General features: G+C 42.5%; 1 long non-coding RNA gene across 2 annotated transcripts in view; it reads left to right on the top strand.

Moving 5' to 3' along the window:
• The window catches only part of LOC126533840 (uncharacterized), a 59,365-nt gene extending 45,316 nt beyond the window's left edge, over positions 1–14,049 (top strand). The window contains exon 6 of one of the 2 annotated variants that reach the window (XR_011895531.1): positions 13,905–14,049. This is a non-coding gene — a long non-coding RNA (uncharacterized lncRNA). Of the gene's footprint in view, positions 1–1,114; positions 1,284–13,904 lie in introns of those variants that run through there. The other variant, XR_008612934.1, reaches the window with a different exon arrangement.
• Positions 14,050–18,787: the final 4,738 nt, after the last annotated feature.

Below are 18,787 nucleotides of genomic sequence, written 5' to 3'. Positions count from 1 at the left end.
TCTTCATGTGGCTTCACTGGCTTCAGGTGGGAACCGCGAAATGCGAAGGTTGTGGGTTCGGTTCCCACCTGCGGCAAGTTGTTTTTTCATCCACTTTAATTTCCATTAAGTTATCGTTTCATTATTTTCATTTATTAGGCACAAGTAGTTTCCCCTATGTTGTCCTTGGTGTCAGTGTTTGTTGGCTTCTTATGATATGGCCAATGATCGATGTAACTTATGAACTCCCTCCATTGCTGCCTTCGTCATAATCTGCTCGTCGCTGCATGGACATGGTCCTCGTTGTCCATCTCAAGCCCTATGGTGTCTCGGACACCCCTTAATACGTTTCGTGCTAATAGTTTCATGCAACTTTGTTCCCATTCACCGAGTTGGTGCTTTCGCCACCGGAGGATAGTGTTATGAGGCAGTTGCCATGCGGTTATAGATGGTGCTGAAATGTAGAGCGGACAACAGGATGACGAAGTGAGGCCTCTCGTCCATCATCTATGTTGTTGCAGCCCAACTTTCAGTCTCCTTGCACATAGAGTAAATAAAACCCATTTTCTGTAGATCTCTCCATAAGAATATCACAGTCATCAACGTGCTCTCTTTGGTCTTGTGATTAGTTCATATTCTGCTGGTCTGGCAATATGTCTAATGTTTCTGCGGCTTTTTTTTCCTTCTACGTGTGATATTCCTGGTTCATTGCGTGTATACTTATTTTGCATGACTTGTTTCCCTTTTTTTTTATTCCGTTTTCATTACGCGTGTATTTCCAGCTGTACAGCTTCATTTTGCATTGCACTTGCTCACTAATGTCCCGTTCATTTTTTGTTTGCCTTCCTACTATCGATAGAAAAGAGTTTTTTTTAGTAACTTATCTGCCAAAATTATGCACGTATGGCTTTTCGGTACATGCATCTTTTCCTTTTGATTTGGCACCATGTATTCTTATTAAGCTTTACAGCATATTTTCAATTGCATTACCAGTGCATCAGTATTGCAGACTCTCGGTTTTTTCTCAGCCAATTCACTACAGGCTCTATTGAATAGTTTAATTTTTATTTGCTCTCATGCATTGATCGGTGTATTTATCAGTCTTTCTTTTTTTCATTGTAATGCAATGGAGAAGAACGAGCAGCAGGCACTGCTTCGAGAGAGACGAAGACAACGAGTGGCTGAAAGCCTGGCGCCTGTAATTGCCGAAGCTCTCTGTCCTCTCGCTGCGGTACTCTGCTATCTGGGTGTTTTATCAACTGAACTATAACGCCTCTTGACAGTAAATTGTTCTTTTTCAAATGTACGTTTTAGATTTCATGTGTTATTTCTTTATTTGTATTTTTGTCTTTAATTTTTTCACCCTTGCGGAAGAGCCCAGACCTTAGGGTTGCTCCTGGGCATGTCTATTCATTGATTGATTGAATAATATATTTTCTTTGAAAATATGTGTATATCAAGGACAAATAGGGCGATAAGGAGTGGAACAGTTTGGATGCTGCGCACGAAAGGATCAATGTATACTTACCTTTTTCTTCTAACATACCTTCATTTCTGGAAAACACACTCAGTTGTGTGCATAAGAGGAACATTGCACACACCTTTTCAGATAAAAAATGCACTTACTGCACGTGATCAAGACTTCGCCGTTTGCCCGAAACAAGCAGACCGCCTTTTCACCCCTGTGGCAGCTATGACTAACAGTCTTGCCGCAAGGTTCAGGCTTGTCAGGACCTATTTGATTACAAGGCAGGCCATCAGACGTGTGTGAACTTGAAAGAGTCTGAGAATCTTAGCCTTCAAAATTATTATTGCCTAGGCTACAACGTTTTTGCCTAGGCTACAACCCCTCAAAAGCGAATAACAATGGAAAACTGAAATACCAGACTAGTTAAGTTTACTTGCAAAAGTATTCTTAAATTCATACAAATACAATATGTCGCTACATTTAATCAAAGATCGGCTGGAATATTCGAGCAATGCGTGAAGTATTGTGAATATACCACACTTTGAGATTACGTACAGCAAGTATAAGTGTCCGGTATTCTTTTTTTCTTTTCGCAGAATCCTGTTGTTAAATTTATTAATTAAAACCCTGTGTTACTAAAATAACAATCGGGCCCCTCAGTTCCCTTTCTTCTCGTTCATCACATAATGAGGGTTTCAAATCCGGCAATATTGAGGCCTTCAGGTAGCATGTGTGGGTTTATTGGCCAGTTGCCTTCACCCAAAACGATCACGTTCTCGTGACTCCTGCAGCAGAAAGGCTATTCCACATGGTGGTGTGGTGGCGCTGCCAAACCGCGGGTTAGTTCTAGTAGTAAAACATAAATACCCCCGAAAGCCGATAGGAGAAGGCGCCACGGTAGCTCAATTGGCAAGAGCATCGCGCGCGTAATGCGAAAACGGGGGTTCCCATACCAGTTGCGGCCAGTTGTTTTTAACGCACTTTTCTTATATTTATCATTTCTCTAATTCATTTAGTAATTACAAGCAATTTTCCCTGTTTTGTCCTTGGTGTCATTGTTGGCTTGTTTATTATTATTTTTATTATTATCAGCCTGGTTACGCCCACTGCAGGGCAAAGGCCTCTCCCATACTTCTCCAGCAACCCCAGTCAGGTACTAATTGTGGCCATGTCGTGCCAGCAAACTTCATTGGCTTGTTATAATACGATTAATAACAATCGGGCCTCTCAGTTTCCTTTCTTCTCGCTCAATGAAATATTTCGAGCTATTCCGAAGCCCAATGAGTCCTTGCCTGCGTTATTGCGACACATTACGGTAATAGAGGCCGCCAACAATTACCTTTAATTTCACCCTAATATTTATACAGAATACAAAAAAAATTATGGGGTTTTACGTGCCACAACAAAGATCTGATTATGAGACACGCCGTAGTGGGGGACCCCGGAAATTTGGACCATCTGGTGCTCTAACGTGCGCCTAAATCTATGTACACGGGTATTTTCGCGTTTCGCCCCAGTCGAAATGCGGCCGGCGTGGCCTGGATGCGGTCCCGCAACCTCGTGCTCAGCAGCCCAACACCATAGCCACTAAACAACAGCGGCTGAATTATACAGAATACATGACATTCCGCTCTAAAGGACCTGATTAATTATTTTTTGTACCCAATGATGGCAACTTCATTTGCAACAACTTTCTTGCATGGCAGCAACATTGCGATTTATACATAGTGGGCCGTTATATTAAACAACAGTAAACATTCTCATAACAAGACGTGTTCACAATTTGCTCTTCAGCCACAAAACCAAAGCCTTCATCTGCAAGCTTCAAGCTCGTATCATGGTATATGTGGCTGGATGATAGTATAAAAACCCGTCAATTTCATTGTTGCTGTTCCACCTCATTACTGACAAACATATTTTTTTATAATTTCCTACAAGAAATAAAGGCACATGTCCCGGCACTCATGAAGACGCACTTTTAGTGATGGCAGAAATTCTTTGGTTGCCGTTACCATGAAGAACAAAAAACTCCTAGTTGTTCACGTTTTTTCTTAATCATAAGCATGCGAAGTAACAGACAATGCAGGAAAGCATACATGAAGGTAATTGTTAGAAAGTACCCGCCGTGGTTGCTCAGTGGCTATGGTGTTGGCCTGCTGAGCACGAGGTCGCGGAATCGAATCCCGGCCACGGCGGCCGCATTTCGATGGGGGCGAAATGCGAAAACACCCGTGTACTTAGATTTAGGTGCACGTTAAAGAACCCCAGGTGGTCCAAATTTCCGGAGTCCCCCACTACGGCGTGCCTCATAATCAGAAAGTGGTTTTGGCACGTAAAACCCCATAATTTAATAATTTAATTGTTAGAAAGTTTTGAAATGTAGGAAAATGAATATGACTGGCCTTAGTGAGCGATTGTAGGCGTGACATGATGGACAAGCGCACGTGCTCTTATTGGCAGTACCTTGCCGCCTCTGTCTTCTTTCTTTTCATCCCTTAAGCCCCTTGCCCCGCGTATGGTTGCAAAGCGGAAGCACGTCTAGTTGACCTCTCTGCCTTTTCTTTCTTCTTTGCCTCCTCCTCTTTGTGTGCAATATGAGCCCTGGGAGTGTTACCGCGCGCGAGTCACGACCAAGCTGGCGAACTTGAGAGGTCCTTTTAAACACATATGATATGTCGTTCGCGCAATTAGGACAATGCAACTTGCCAATATGCCCTCGTACTCTGGCTCGCGGCATAAATGACTGCCAAATTCGAGGCAGTTGGCATGCAATGAACGATAAGAATAGGGGTTTCAAAATTAGACACCGGCTGCCTTGACCGTGAGCCGGGCTCTGCCTAACACTGTTCGAACTGACCTTGCACGCAAACACCGTAATATGTGGCAGCATGAGGGGCACTGTAATCCTTTATTGATGCAGTATCGCATGGCTAATCCAAATGTTGCGAGTTCCTTTCTGATTGCACAGGTTATTTTTACTACCTCATTCATTTTCTTTACCTTCAAATATTCCACAATTCCACTAAACAAAACAATCAAAATCCCTTATGTGATTTCTGACTTCATTGTTACTTCAAATGGTTCGGGTACCGTTACCATCATGGGTCAAGGTGACATTACGTGCTTTGCGAGTATACAAATATCGGATAAATTTGGAAAAAAAACAATAACCATCACTTGCCTGACGCACTTGTGGGTCCCATGTTGACAAGTATGATAATTAAGAGGAGAAATATATTTGCCATCTCTGAATATGAAGAAACATAGTGAACCATAATATTAGGCGTGTATGGTGTGAGGCTTACGATATAAAACATAAATAACAATATTCTACTACGTTGAAGTATCATGTCCTTCATTAATTCCAAAAAGCTGCTTCAAGAATTTTCGCTACTGACGAAATTCAACCAAGGAAGCCACTTTCTATAAATTGGAAATAAGCAGCAACCCAATAAACATAGAAGTAAGCACACCTTGCGCCATCTTCGGGTATCTTGGTCAACAAGCAATAGATCGCGAAGTTGAGTTTCACACTGCCTCATCACGCTGGTCAGAGTGCACCAATAATAGCTTGTTTTAGGTATCTAATAATAGCGATTTAGGTATCTGCATGCTCGCAGCTAGTGCAGATGTCCTATTTCTAGTGTTTCAGGTTGGCTAGCTTGGATGTCATCTTCTACTTAGCTAGCTGTGCAAGCATTTGTATCTCTGTGGGTGCTATGACAGTGGGAAGGAAGTTGCAGCAGAAGTTCTTGCTTTGTTTCTCGCTGCTGCTTGGTTTCAGCGGATACTCAGTATGATAATGAGGTCACTTAGGCCAGTACGTATCCAGATAACTCGAACTGTTCTTTTACCACAGTCACTACCAAACAAACCTTATGAAATCATCCTCTAGTATTCGGACGTTCCTTGCGCTATATAAGACCGCAGCTGCCGTTGTGTTGGTTATAAGCAAGTCGGTAATATATTTGAGAAAGGGGATGATCACTTGCGCCATATCCGTGACACGCTCGATTGTTGTTACGGTGCCAAATATTTCTCGTTTAGGGACATTCGTTTTTGTTCTTTCTGTATTGTTGTTGATCTACTCGACCGCGAAAGAACCACCATTGTAACTTAGCATGGTGTCTATCAATATTGGTCCATGTCTTATAAGTCATTGCGCCACATGATGAATTCGCTTCGTCGGAACATTAAGAGGTCAAACCGCTTTGTGCTCCTTCGACGAAGTCGTTTATGCGGCAGCATTTTACATCCGCCGTGAACGCCTACCCTCATTTCTCGAAGTATTCGGCTATGCTGCCTCCAGATGGATCCCTCAGAATATCGTTTCTCATGGCGTGTACTCACAGCCCTGGGTCGTCTTTTCAACGCGGCTGGTATCCAGCCCGATGCTGCACTGTAAAACATTTCCGTTATTTTACGGCCGAAACCCATGTAAAAATCACGTGCGCCGTTCTGCTTCATGAAACACGAATGGATTCTACGTAAGAACAACGACGTCAGCTCTGTTTTTTGAATCATGGAGACACTGCATTAATTTAATGTGCTGGGGAAGTAAACTTGCTAAGAGCAAAAAAATCAATACGCAAAGAATATAAAGAAAAGACACTGCGTACTCTCACCACCAGTTACATAATATCATCATGGACAACGTTGTTTCAACAATATTCGCAAACAAATAGTAAAAACGCCATAAGAACAGAAGGAATTTTAGCGACGGTGCTGCTTACCACCCTTAATTCAGCGCGCCTACACGTTGGGTTGTAATTTTCTGGCACAACAGCATGAGTGGCAGCGATTGCAAATGGACGCATGCAAAGATGGCATTCTTGTCGCATTTGTATTAAACAGGTAAGTGATTTAAGTGTCCTTCGTTAGGTATTCGTGCACGTCGCGCGTGCGGAATGCACCGCAATGGCCGATGACAGGGTCAGTTGTGTTCTGTGAGCGCGCCCTGTAACGATATTGGCGCTTGGCAATGAGGATTGATACAGCGACATTGCGAGTCTGTGATAGAGGGGTATAGCATTTGGTGTGTTGATTGCATATGGAGAATAATGAGACGCGTAGACAATGTCAGCGTCGTTGACGCCTCTAGCCGCTTCTTTGGCGACTGTATGTGGCCGCAGGTTTACTGACGTTAACATTGCAGCTTGCATTTGTAGCGCTGTGTTAACGGCGTTCCAAAATAAAGTAAAATCGGTGTTTCTCTTAATAATGTCGCTCGACGCAGTGCAATGCTATTATAGCCATATTCGGCAACGCACTGCGTCACCGTGAAAGTTTTCACCATTATAATTTTCCTTTAAGCTTCGGACGCAGTGTCATGGCTGGCAGTGCCTAATAGCAGTGTCATACCTAAATTTAAAAAATTATATTATGGGGTTTTACGCGCCAAAACCACTTTCTGATTACGAGGCAGGCCGTAGTGGAGGACTCCGGAAATTTTGACCACCTGGGGTTCTTTAACGGGCACCTAAATCTAAGTACACGGGTGTTTTCGCATTTCGCCCCCATCTAAATGCGGGCCGCGGTGGCCGGGATTCCATCCCGCGACCACGTGTTCAGCAGCCTAACACCATAGCAACCGCGTTCCCTGCGCATGCCCTTAACTTACAAGGAAAGGATTGTGTAGCGTGCATGCTGCCTTAACTTGTGCGACCTGCAGTGTTAGGTAACACGGGTGTCACACGGAGCCCATTCGATTGTGATCGAGCGCGAGCAATCGTGCCAGATCGCAACTGAAAGTATGCGCCTGATACCCGTCAAGAGCCGTTGCAAATGAAATGGATTATTGGGCTACCTGGCAATCTGCATCAGATGTTGCTTGTATATTTTTGTTTCTTCTGACATCCACCAGGCTGATGATTACCATTCTGACGCAGTATGTCAGCATTTCACGCATTCTGGGAGACGGGACTGACGTAAATTTTGTCCATATGTGGCCGTAATTGTAAAGCAAGTGAACGCGATAAGTAATTCTGAACGTAACCGTGACATAATATAGCCGGGGCCAAACGTGGATCATGAATATTCCAAAGTTATAAATGCTGCAAACAAGCAGCAAGCATAAAAGCAAATCGAAAGCTGTGTCAACACTGATGTTAGACAGTTCTCACACTGACTGCCTCGAGCTGCGTAGACTAATTTTCAGTTTATACGCATCACTATACTATTTATTATGCAATGCGTGTGACTGTTGTAAGTTATGCAGTGCAACATCTCAGCTCTTTTGCCGAATAGACGGTGCCTGAAATTTCTTTTTTTTGGCTAATGAGTTGAACAAGACCATTGGCACTTTATTCAATACTGTGAGCTGTCTCACAGCATTAACCGCGGCTCGTTGATGAGCTTATATGCAACAGTGTAACGGTATATAACGATATATCGGTATAACAGTATAACGGTATATAATGTTTGTGATGTGCTTTTGATGACGGCATGGAAAATAACTGATATCAGTATTTCGATTGTAGCGGTGTGAATGATGTCTGTCTGCCGCCTTGCGTTCAATTTCTAAGCCTTGGGGGCGGCTTGAAATAGCAGTGGCACCGCAATCCATTGCTGGTGCACGTTGTTCTGGTAAGCCGTGCTATTCTGTTGTATATCGGTCCTGCATATGCTGTCCTAATGGACATTGACTGCAGATGTTGGTGGAATGACGAGGCCTTTTCAAGTGGAATAATTTTTGCAGAAGCATCTAAACGATAAATAATTGACGTTTTTTTTTTTTTTTTTCTGTGGCAACCAATTGGTTCAGCTTGAGGTCGTCGTGTTGAAAGCGATATTGTTTCATGCTTGTCTATGGTCCACATCTGAGTGGTGTTTCAGAAAGAATAATAGCGCCGGAATTCAGCATTTCCGGCAACAGATAAAACGTGCACCAATAATATAATTGTTTGTCTAGTGTTGCCTTAGTGGGTATGCAAGAGCACCTGCATATTGACATCTAGCACTGTCAAGCATGGGCCACATGGTAACTAAGAGTTGCCACTGTTAAGCTCACTGTTAGCGCTATTCCGCTAACTATAATAAGTGAAGATTTGCCAACGTAGTCAACTCCGACATTGAAAGGGAACATAACAATGTAAAATTATAACCTCAGCATGCAGCTGTGTCGTGTGGTGGGGCCATCAAAACATATCAATATTTAGAAGGAAATGAACAGAGGCACTGCTACAACGAAGTGAAGGTGACGGCCACAGCAATCTTTCACTTTGTCCTGTCTGCAGCACCATTCGATGCCCGTCTAAACATGCCCCAGCCAGCCCAGTTCACAACGTTTCTGCAGTTAATCTGAAGAACTCAATTAGCCGCGCTGATCAAGTGATGACAGGCTAGCATACGTGGGGGAGATTCCGCGAGTTTCGTGTGTTTTGAAGATGTGTCATAAGAATTCTTCGTTGCTGAAAATTTGGTGTACAACTGCACAAAGTAGTATCAATAGCTATGTTGTTCATCAACCTTGGGTCGAGGGCCTATGCGTATTTCCGAAGATAGTCCTTGTGTCGTCGTCGTGTTTGTCCTACAGAATTGCTCCTGCACGGAAGCTAGATGTTGTACACAGCAGCAACCGCACTGCCAATGAACTCCAGCACAAACATCTTGGTCTAAACTGAACATCTTGGCCTGGTTCGGTTAACATTTTTGTACGTGCCCAGAATGTGTGGCCCTGAAAATAAAAAGATAGTTCCAACTCCCTCAGCAAACAGATTCAATTGATGGCTGCCGTTTTGTACATACTGTAAAATAGTGGTAGGCCTTGGCTTTCTTGAGGTTCTGCCACATGAGACGTCACCTACGTTTGTCCAATGTTCCTCGGCAGCACATGCCAAAAGGCAGTGTGAACACATTGTTAAAAGCAAAAGTTGTATTTTGTTCTAGCAGTTTCCCTCCACTTTCTAGTGGTAACAGATCTTTGGGAGTGCTCCCTGGTGTTCCTGAAGCAACAACAGGCTTAAGTGTTTAGGTGTGCTAATAGGAACGGTCAAAAGAACTTTGAGTGCGCGGCATGGCTCCAGCACGACGGTCGGCGCAGAACATCTTCAGGCTCAGATATTGGAACTTGCCTTTCAGTAGTTTTGATTACATGAACAAATCTCGCACTGTAGACGAAACAAATGGCTCAACCCCTTGAGTATCCTTACTTGGCGACTTCTCACGGACGTCAACACCGTCGAGTAATCGTAAAACCTTAGCTAGTGTGGATCCAGTGCAGTGAAGCTATTCTGCTTCATCGGCAACTTTGCCCCATATATTAGGTTAAGTAAGGCTACTAAGCAGGTAGAGTCATATTTTTCTGTATTCTCTACAATGCTAGATATGTTCATCCATAGGAAAAAGAACTACCGTATTTAGGCAGTGATCTTCCATTTATAGACCTCAGGGTTTTCGTTGGTAAGTGGTATGTGTGCTGGAGCTGCGCCCCATGTTTGAAGGAGCGTATTCTGCGTTCCACATAAGCACACTCGTTGGCTGCGACGTTCGTTGTCACAAGAGCCCCAAAAATCGTCTTCACCAGTCCAGGCATCACCAAGTGCAGAAGCTTTTCTAAACCCAGGTCTAACGTTCGCTTACAATAGGGTGGCCGCTGTTATGTCATATTCACAAGGTCAAACATTGTCTTAAAAAGACCGTTGGGAGAGCTGTAACTCTCCTTTTATTTTTCACGTCGGGCACTCGGGGTACATTCTGCGAATAGGCGAGTCGGACCAAGCCTTGGCGCGAGGTGTAGCAAGATGCACATACAGCAGTTCATCAACTGTTTGGTTATTTACTACATCCCGCTCTGCTGCAGCTGCAACTACGCAGGAGAAAACAAGCCTAGTCTATATATATATATATATATATATATATATATATATATATATATATATATCTGTGTTTTAAGACAAAATTCTTTGCTTGCGCTAGTGTTCTCTAGGCTTCTCCTGTCTTTTCGTGCTGTTCCCTAGTAATCGCATAGTTACATTCTTGTAGAACTTGCAATTATGAGATTCATGCTTGGGAATATATTCACGTGTTCGTGTAAAAGAAAGTGACTGTGCAGTGGGGGTAGGGCGTGAAATGTGCTTGTTTACCAATGATTATGCGATGTTGTTTCCAAAGCTTGAGATAGAGAAACTGAAGCTATGTCTGTGAAAACACTGCAGCATGTTGGAAGGAAATGTTACAATGCTCATAGGCATTGTGTGAGGTTGTAGAAACTTACTTTCGACTAGCATTTTACTCTAGTCGTCTGCCATGTTGATTTCGCATCATAAAACTGTAAAGAAGCATATGTACTATCAGTAAAGATTAGACGAATCTGATTAAGGAGAGATGCTCCTTGAAACCATTTGTCAAAACAACATTGCAACACACCACCTGAGGGTCTCCTCTATCTTAAACTATTACATCTACTGTTTTGCAGATAACAACGGTGACTGATTTCCATATTTTTTCTGGCCAGTCTTTCGTGTAATACAAAGAAAATTAAAACGCCTAATCTTACGTGACGATGAATTTGAAATCATTTATTGCACTGTATTTGCAATTAGTGCACTTGCTTGGTCGCAGTTATGAACTGATTTTTATCAGAGCTGAACTTGCAATTCACCTTTCTCTTGCTGAGCACAGGTAGAGGCAAGGATAGTTGTTTACCAAAAAGCATCCCAAGTTTTCCACCTTCTGACTAGAGACTAGAAAGTAACTTACTGCACTTTACAAAAAGTGAACAGTGGTACCTAGGAAATATATTTATACTGCGAATTTTCTGACCAGCAATTTTTATTCTGTGGGCTAGCATGTATGCATTACAACATGAATTTCATCGATTAGAGGCTCCATGAAAGTACATTCTGTCATTGAATGCCTACGAGATGGTTAAACGGGTTGACTCTATCTAGTTAGAACTCTATATGTTCTGGGGCAGTTACGCTTATGTAGTTAGGTGCCGTCATTGTGAGCTTAACGTTTCTTTTGTTCTCCCTGGAAGGGCACAAGCATTGCTGAGATACCATTTGGTCTACCACTACACTAATACAGCACTTGGTAGGCTGTATCGTAGATTTTATTTTGCGTAGTAAATGCTATAATTGTCCATACTGTGTTCAGGCTGTTTGACAACCTTTTACAAATAATTACTGTACGAAATTTTCAATGTCATTAGTCATACGATTGTTGCTCACTGCTGCATTTTTCTGTGAGTTGAATGATGAGCCATACAGCACATGCTGCTCGCCGGCCTTGTTCAAATCTTCAAATACTGTTAACCGTATTTAAAGTCTACAGGAGTCGGAGAAAACTGTTCACGGCGACCATTTAGTGATGTTTACTTCCATGCAAAAGTGAGTCTACGGTCAGGTCTACTTTTCTTATGAAGTTATACAAAACACGTTCATCATCCTATTGCATAGCATAGCTGTCAGTTGGGCTTGTTGGCAAACGTTCATGACGGAAAAAAGTGCTACTGAAACGGAGACTTGCACTCTGTTTGCAAAGAACAAGGGATAGGTCGCTACTAGCAACCGCAAAATATTTATTTAACAACGGTGTTCTTATACGCAGAACCAAGGCGTTTCCCAGCAACCTACAATTATGTCTCGGTTTCATCAACTGACTCGACCCTATACCTGCAGATTTCCTAATTACACCAGGGCGTCTAGCTCTTTACCGTACTCGACTGCATTTTTCTTTGCCATGCTTATCACTTTTTTGTCGTTCCACTGCTTATTGAGCAGTTCTTCACTTCTCAAGGATCATTTTTATCGTGTCAGGTTTCAGCCTGTTACGTTAGCAATGATGATACTTGCGAGAATAATTATAAGCAGTCGGTCTTGATTCAGTAGCGTGTGCCTTAAGTGTTCCAACCAATTGTTAGTCTCTAACTTTTCTTCTACTGATCCCGGACCCCTGTGACTAATTGCCTTAGGTAACATACACCGTTACCTTCTTGCCCTAGAAAACATAACTGGTGCCTTCGTGCAGGCCATTCAAATGCCAATACCTGCACCGCAGACAGTAGGGCGTGTTCAGATAAATTCTTCTGGCCATGTCTCGTGACCACTTTTAACTTTGATCAAAAAGTTTCATCTTGCCAATAGCCTAACAATAAATTCAACCTTAGTTTCGGTCAAAAACTGGATTTCCAATAAAAAGTATAGAAGCATCTGTTTAATAAGAAGCATGTTCCCTGAATTTAGCCGAATCCGCATTTTGGCCAGATCCCAAAGAAACAGTGTTGTGGCTACGGCTCTAAGAATATTTTGTCACAGACTGCAGACCAATATCAATAATTCCAACTAATTACCAGGGAGTATCCCTGCTACGATATGAATTAAAATTTTGAAAATGCAACATTGCACATGTCTACCGAAGTTAATTTTTTCGCCCCATCTATTAACAGCATAAACTTCTGCCATTCTGTTGCCACGAAAGTCGTTCAAATTTGGCCAAATAGCTCTTTCCTCATTGGCCTCCAAAATCCATGAGAAGGGCTCATTTTTGCGAATGTTAGTAAATTAGTTTTACTTTAAAATACTTTAGGAGAGGCTGAATTCTCTTTAAAAAAAATCCCAAATTAAGCACATTCAAGTGAAGTAACGCAATCTGGAAAAACGTGCTTTGGTATATGTTTGATTGTGCAACTTCAGGTCAAGGAGTGAACAGAATAAGTGGTACTGCCTGCAGCTGCCACATATTTGTCCATGCGCAATTGTTGTCGCAGGTTCCTTTCCTGTACGTTCCGAAAATACTACAGGTTGCTTTTAAAAGCACGGAATGACAAAAGAACAATTTTTTTGTTTGAACACAGGGCAAAATTATAACTTTTTAGAAGATTGGGATGGTATTGTTGATACACTGATGGCCATAACATTCCATTGGAATTGCGTTAGTGAAACGAATATTGCACATTGATACTTCTATCGTGGCACAAGTAACTATATATGACAGGGGCTTACAGGCACACGTGTTTTGGTGCAAGGCAAACTTTCTTTGTATATTTATTGTTGTATCAGCTCGTCATCTGGACAGCACCTCTGGCTTGCTTGTTTTGCGTCAAAATTGTGAAACGTGAGTGATTTGAGATTGCTTTAAGCGTGCTTCATTGTTTTTAAAATCCGTGAAATCTGCAAAGTTGCTTATTAGAGCAGTGAAAGTTGAAAGCTATGGTCCGCAGTAGGTAATCGAGGCGGCTCTACCTGAATGCAGCAGATGTAATCTCTCTTAATGTCATAATGTGCACGTGACACCATTCGCTGTTCCACGCAAAGCATGATTTGACATGGGTCCTTTTCATCTCAAGCTTTTTATGCTACAAGGCTATTAACGTATATCCACCAGGCTCAGTATAAACCATTTGTTTTGAGAAGAGCACTTGCAATTACATTTCTTCATCTACTGAGCAATATTAGTGCTTATGTTGGTAATATTGAAGATTCGTAATCAATTGGTGTTTTTTTTTTCTTTTCAGCTAGAGCAGAAGGCATCTGGAAGCAACCAGTCATTCCAATTCTCAACAAATCTTTCCTCTAGTCTGTCAATTTCTAGTGTCTAGCCATGCAAGTTGTTTTTTTTTTCAGACAGGAACAATAAACACGCAGTTTTATTCAGGTTAAGGTGGCTTTTGCTTTTTGGGCAGAACTTTGTATGTATTCTTTGTACATGTCATGTACAAAACACAAGTACAATATGACAGCACAATCACGACGATGAAGTGATGTAAAAGACAATGACACAAAGGAAATGTGCAAACACAGCACGTTCAGTGTGATGTATGTCCGCTTATCTGCATTGCTTTCTGCCGCGGTTCAAGCGGTATCTGAAATGCTGTGGGTTACCCACGTTTTAATGTACAAGTTAATATAGGTTATTTCAAGGAACCAAATAATTTTCTGATTAGCTGGAGGTATACGCCAACATTATCATTTACAAAATATAGAAATTTTTCAAACAGCCTTCACACTTGTTGATACGAAGCAACATAAAGCTGAACAAGTTTGTATGGATTGATGGTACAGAAATGCAAGCAAAAAAATGCAGACAGAAGAAGAACGAAAAGAGGTGTCCCTGTATTCCTTTTTGAGCTTTTTGTTTGTGTTATGTGCATAACGTTCCTCCCCATGGTCTGTCCGCTTTACATAGTCCCCGTTTTTTTTTTCATTAGCAAAGCACGGGCATGTACTACAAACACAAGTAGGAGATAAGTTTAGATACTTTCAGTTCTAAGGAGCTCATCATTTTTTATTTGAATAATACGGGAAATTTTGTCATCACAACTGCGGCGCTCACCGTTTTCCATTTTACAGACAAAATTTTTACAGATTGTCGGTTCTACGGGAACCGCGTTTCGTATCTACGAAAAAGTCCCTGGCAACTTCTTACCTTTTTTTTTTTTACCGTGCGATAAAGTTGGCCGGGCGATGAACTGTCTCATACCTTTTTCGTCCAAAGATTTCCAAACCATTATCGAGTTGTGCTTCTACATTCGCTGTTCCACTTGGAATTTCGCCAATATTGCACGTCTGCTCACGCCTTCCCCCTGAAGAAATAGTAGACTTCTCCAGTTGACTCCAGCACAGGAAGTATCTGTGTGCTGTGCACAAGCTGAATCTGTATTCGGTGCACAGGCCGAATCTGCGTTCACACTGATTCCAGCCACCATAAAATTGGTCGAGTCTTCTCTCAGAGTAAGTGCGAGCATTATACCTTTCTTGGTTTATGTACCGCCTCTTGAGTACACTGGACAAGAATTACTCTATCACAATACGAGTATGTCTTGTTCTTGTCTAGGCTGTGAGAAAATTTTAGTGTGATACAATGGCATTTTGAAGCTGTATTTATTGTTGTATAAAAGTTAATATCAGGATAAAGTGGCTCCGAAAGAGTTGCAAACTTTCCGATAGGAGGACCTATCTTCGTCAAAGCCGGCCTTGTCATCCTCAGAACGTTCGTTTTAGCTATCTGTTTAGCCTTTTACGCCGATCGGCTGAGTGAAGTTCTCTATTTGCTTTCACCAGTTGGTAAGTGCTCATGTTAATGATATTCTCGTTGTCGTTCCCTTCTCGCCACTCCAACTTCAACACCCGAGTGTCGTTGTACTGTCGTTGTCATATCATTGTCGTCGTACCGTTGTCGGTATGCCATCGTTGTCAAGTTGTTGTAGTACAACAGTCATATTTTCAGGAATGTCCTTCAATTTTCTGCATGCCATCCTGTTCATTCCAGCTTCGTGATTTGAATCTCTTGATACGGTCATAAGGCCGTCATCCCGTCGTCGGCGTCACAGCATCATCTTAATGCACTCATCGTCATCCACTTGTTCCCATGCATTCATCGTCACGTTGTCGTCGTTTTAAAATTGTTGCTTCGGAATCATTACCCATTTCATTACACTGCCATCATTTTTCCACCGAATCATTGCTTCGGCGTCATTTCATAATCCTCACTGTGTCGTAATCTTAGTCGTTGTCATGTCGTCAAAATAATAGCCAAGAGTGGTGATCAAGTATCATATAAAACTTGCCCGATCCCGGCAGTAGTGATTGTCGCATATAGAAGAAGCGCTAAAATTCTTAGAATACCCACTTCAGATTTTAGATGAAAATCTGTTCATCAATAAGGGGCCCTACAACGTAAAACTGTTTCAATTTGTTTCTATTCAGATTTCTTGACGTTACATTTACGTAACCACCAACACAAGCTCAAGCGTTGACTCTCAGCATTGTCTTAACAGTCCAATAAAACACTTTCCTCGTCTATACGAGGTTCCTTTTGTTTTCTTTTAAAGCGAATGGTATTGCCTACCTTGACATGTTATTCTTGTCTAATAATCGAAGAGAACCAACCTGTAAATCTAGGCAGTGCTCGGACCAAGGCGCTAGCTGTCAGAAACGGACAACCAAGTGAGGGAAATAGGATAACGGTTTTCGTTTTAAACTGCACCATAATTGGCGCTCACGGCTTTCTAAATGCGAAAATTATGTGCCCAAAAATTCGTTTAGGCTATGAAGCGTACTTTCGGTCATGTTTAACACAGACTACATAGAAAATATGCGTCACAGAGATCTGCAAAAGCACGGATGAGGCGTCCGGGCACTCCATTTTGTCATCGCATTTCAATTTATGCTTAAAACACGAAGCGTTTCGCAAAAGAACATACAAAGACTTATCGTGAATGTATAATGCATCCAATCCTCTAACCTGTAAAGCAGATAGAAATAAATTACCAGAGCTGAGGAAAGTAATCACCTTGACGCGATTTTGTCGTTTGATTGCGTCTGCGAAACCCTCTTCGGCTTACCTAATTTTCGCAACAAAGTTCATCTCCCAATGGGTTTAAAGCAGTAAACATCGCTGATAAAATTTCTTTCAAGCGTTAGATCTCATCTGTAGTATTGCGGTCTATGGCACTTTGTGCAACTTATTTGGTCGTTTTCTGTTGGCACACAAGATTGTCATCCCTGTTTTACTGTATCGTAGTGTTAAATACGATGAAGTCTGAAGTGCATTCGCGTTGAGCGGCTGCATCTATGCCTAAAGGTAAAAGATCACTCATGTATGCAGGCCCAAAGGAGTACGTTTGTTATGCAACTCCTCTGACAATGAAAAGACTAAGTTAAAGTTCTCTATAGCCTTACTACAGCTTGCTGCCTACAATGTAACACATAGCTCTAGTATATAAGAAAGACTGTTAAGGCTCGCACTGAGCGGCAGGCCAGCCCTACTTCTTTCTAATAGCACTTTTTGTGGAGAGGAGCTTACGGCTGTCTGACAAAATGCCGCAGGGCTGTGAGCGAAGCAAGCAGTCATGAAGGGGAGCATGAAAACGTGCCTAATGGCCACCGCTTAATACAGGAACCGAATCAGCGTGCTTCTTTCTGGTGTAAATTTTGCTCAGCCGCTGTTGTAAACAAAATACACTCGTTGCTGTCAGGACCCCGCATGAAGGAACAACTGAAGTGATGTGGCCTGCGGCGGTGTCACCTCGTGGCTTCGATTATTACTGCTGCAAACTGCATAGATCCCCTCTATGACGACATCTTCAGACAACGATTGAGGCACATTGGCGAGAGAGGTTTCAAGCAGGGAACACAGTGTACGCGCAATGTTTGCATAGCACCCGCCGTAGGAAGCGTTGCCATCCAGCTTGTAACACATGATAGTTCTGCGCTCTTCGGACGGGCGTGTGAATGAGTGCCACATAGACTCCGCCCAGATGGGTTATCCCTGCAGGTACGATTGGCCGATAACGTACCCTTGTCGATAAGTGCAAGATCAACGCATTTTCACGATGTTGCCTCGTTTTACCCGAACACTGTGAGTCAAAGAAGGCCTAAGCGAGCGCTTAACATTCCACAATGAGGCGCCGTCCATAGACTCTTCCACTGACAACCTTCGATCCAGCAATTAGGCCTAGCTCACTGGCCGTAACAGCCGAGAGCACCTATGATCCCGCAGCATTTATTCATCTCAAACTTATTTTCTGAATCAATATATTTTCCCTTTGTACATGTATACCAACGCCCAATAAATTAAACACCTTTTCTCAATGTCGTGTACGCTAAGAGAAAGTGTGGCAGGCAGGTCAACTGCATTGCGGAGGGGGTTGGTGGCGAAGTCTGCGAGATGAAATTATCTCGTCTTGCGGCTTCTGGTAACACGAATCGTCGAGTACGTGTATGGCGCTGCAGAATAGGTGCGCTTTCAGGTATTCTATTCTATCAGTGACTATTTTCTCTAACTGCAGCCTACTTTCATGCTCCGTGCGCTACAAAGGACGCGTATGCCTCGGAGAGATCCATATAAATGCCTAGGACGTTACGTGTCGTTAGACAATGATTGACGGGTACAGCAGCAACAAATACATAATTTTGCTCAAACTGCCATTGTCAAGGCTTAAGGGCATACCATAACATTACAAAATGTAACTTTTAATTCGACCTACGTCTTTCCTCTTTTAACTGCTAAGTAACCAGGTGGCCGAAGTGGCCCAAGACTCTTCGTTACGAAGGCTGCCGCGTCAGAAGCGTCACCAGTACCGTCGTCATCTTCAGAGATGAAAGCAACGTACCAATGTCAGTAAGCGATGGTCAGGACCAGCATAATGACGATGCTCAGCCACGCATCAATAGACGGTCGGTTCACCCAACTGTCTCCGTTTCTTCTGTAAGTGTACGGATATTTATACCCTGTCATAAATTTCCTAGACACAGTGACTTGCCGGAAAAGTTAGAGGTGCTCACCTTGTCCCCTTGTATGGTAAAGGATGAACTCAGTAGCACGATTAAAAATTTTGTGCCATCTAGTAAGAGATCGGATGGCATTCTTTGTGTAGAGAGGTCAGTTTGTTTTTAT

The sequence above is a fragment of the Dermacentor andersoni genome, chromosome 7 (assembly GCF_023375885.2).
Source record: "Dermacentor andersoni chromosome 7, qqDerAnde1_hic_scaffold, whole genome shotgun sequence".
Lineage (NCBI taxonomy): Eukaryota > Metazoa > Arthropoda > Arachnida > Ixodida > Ixodidae > Dermacentor > Dermacentor andersoni.
Note: the sequence above shows the minus strand (reverse complement) of the source record. Positions and strands in the feature narration are given on the sequence as shown.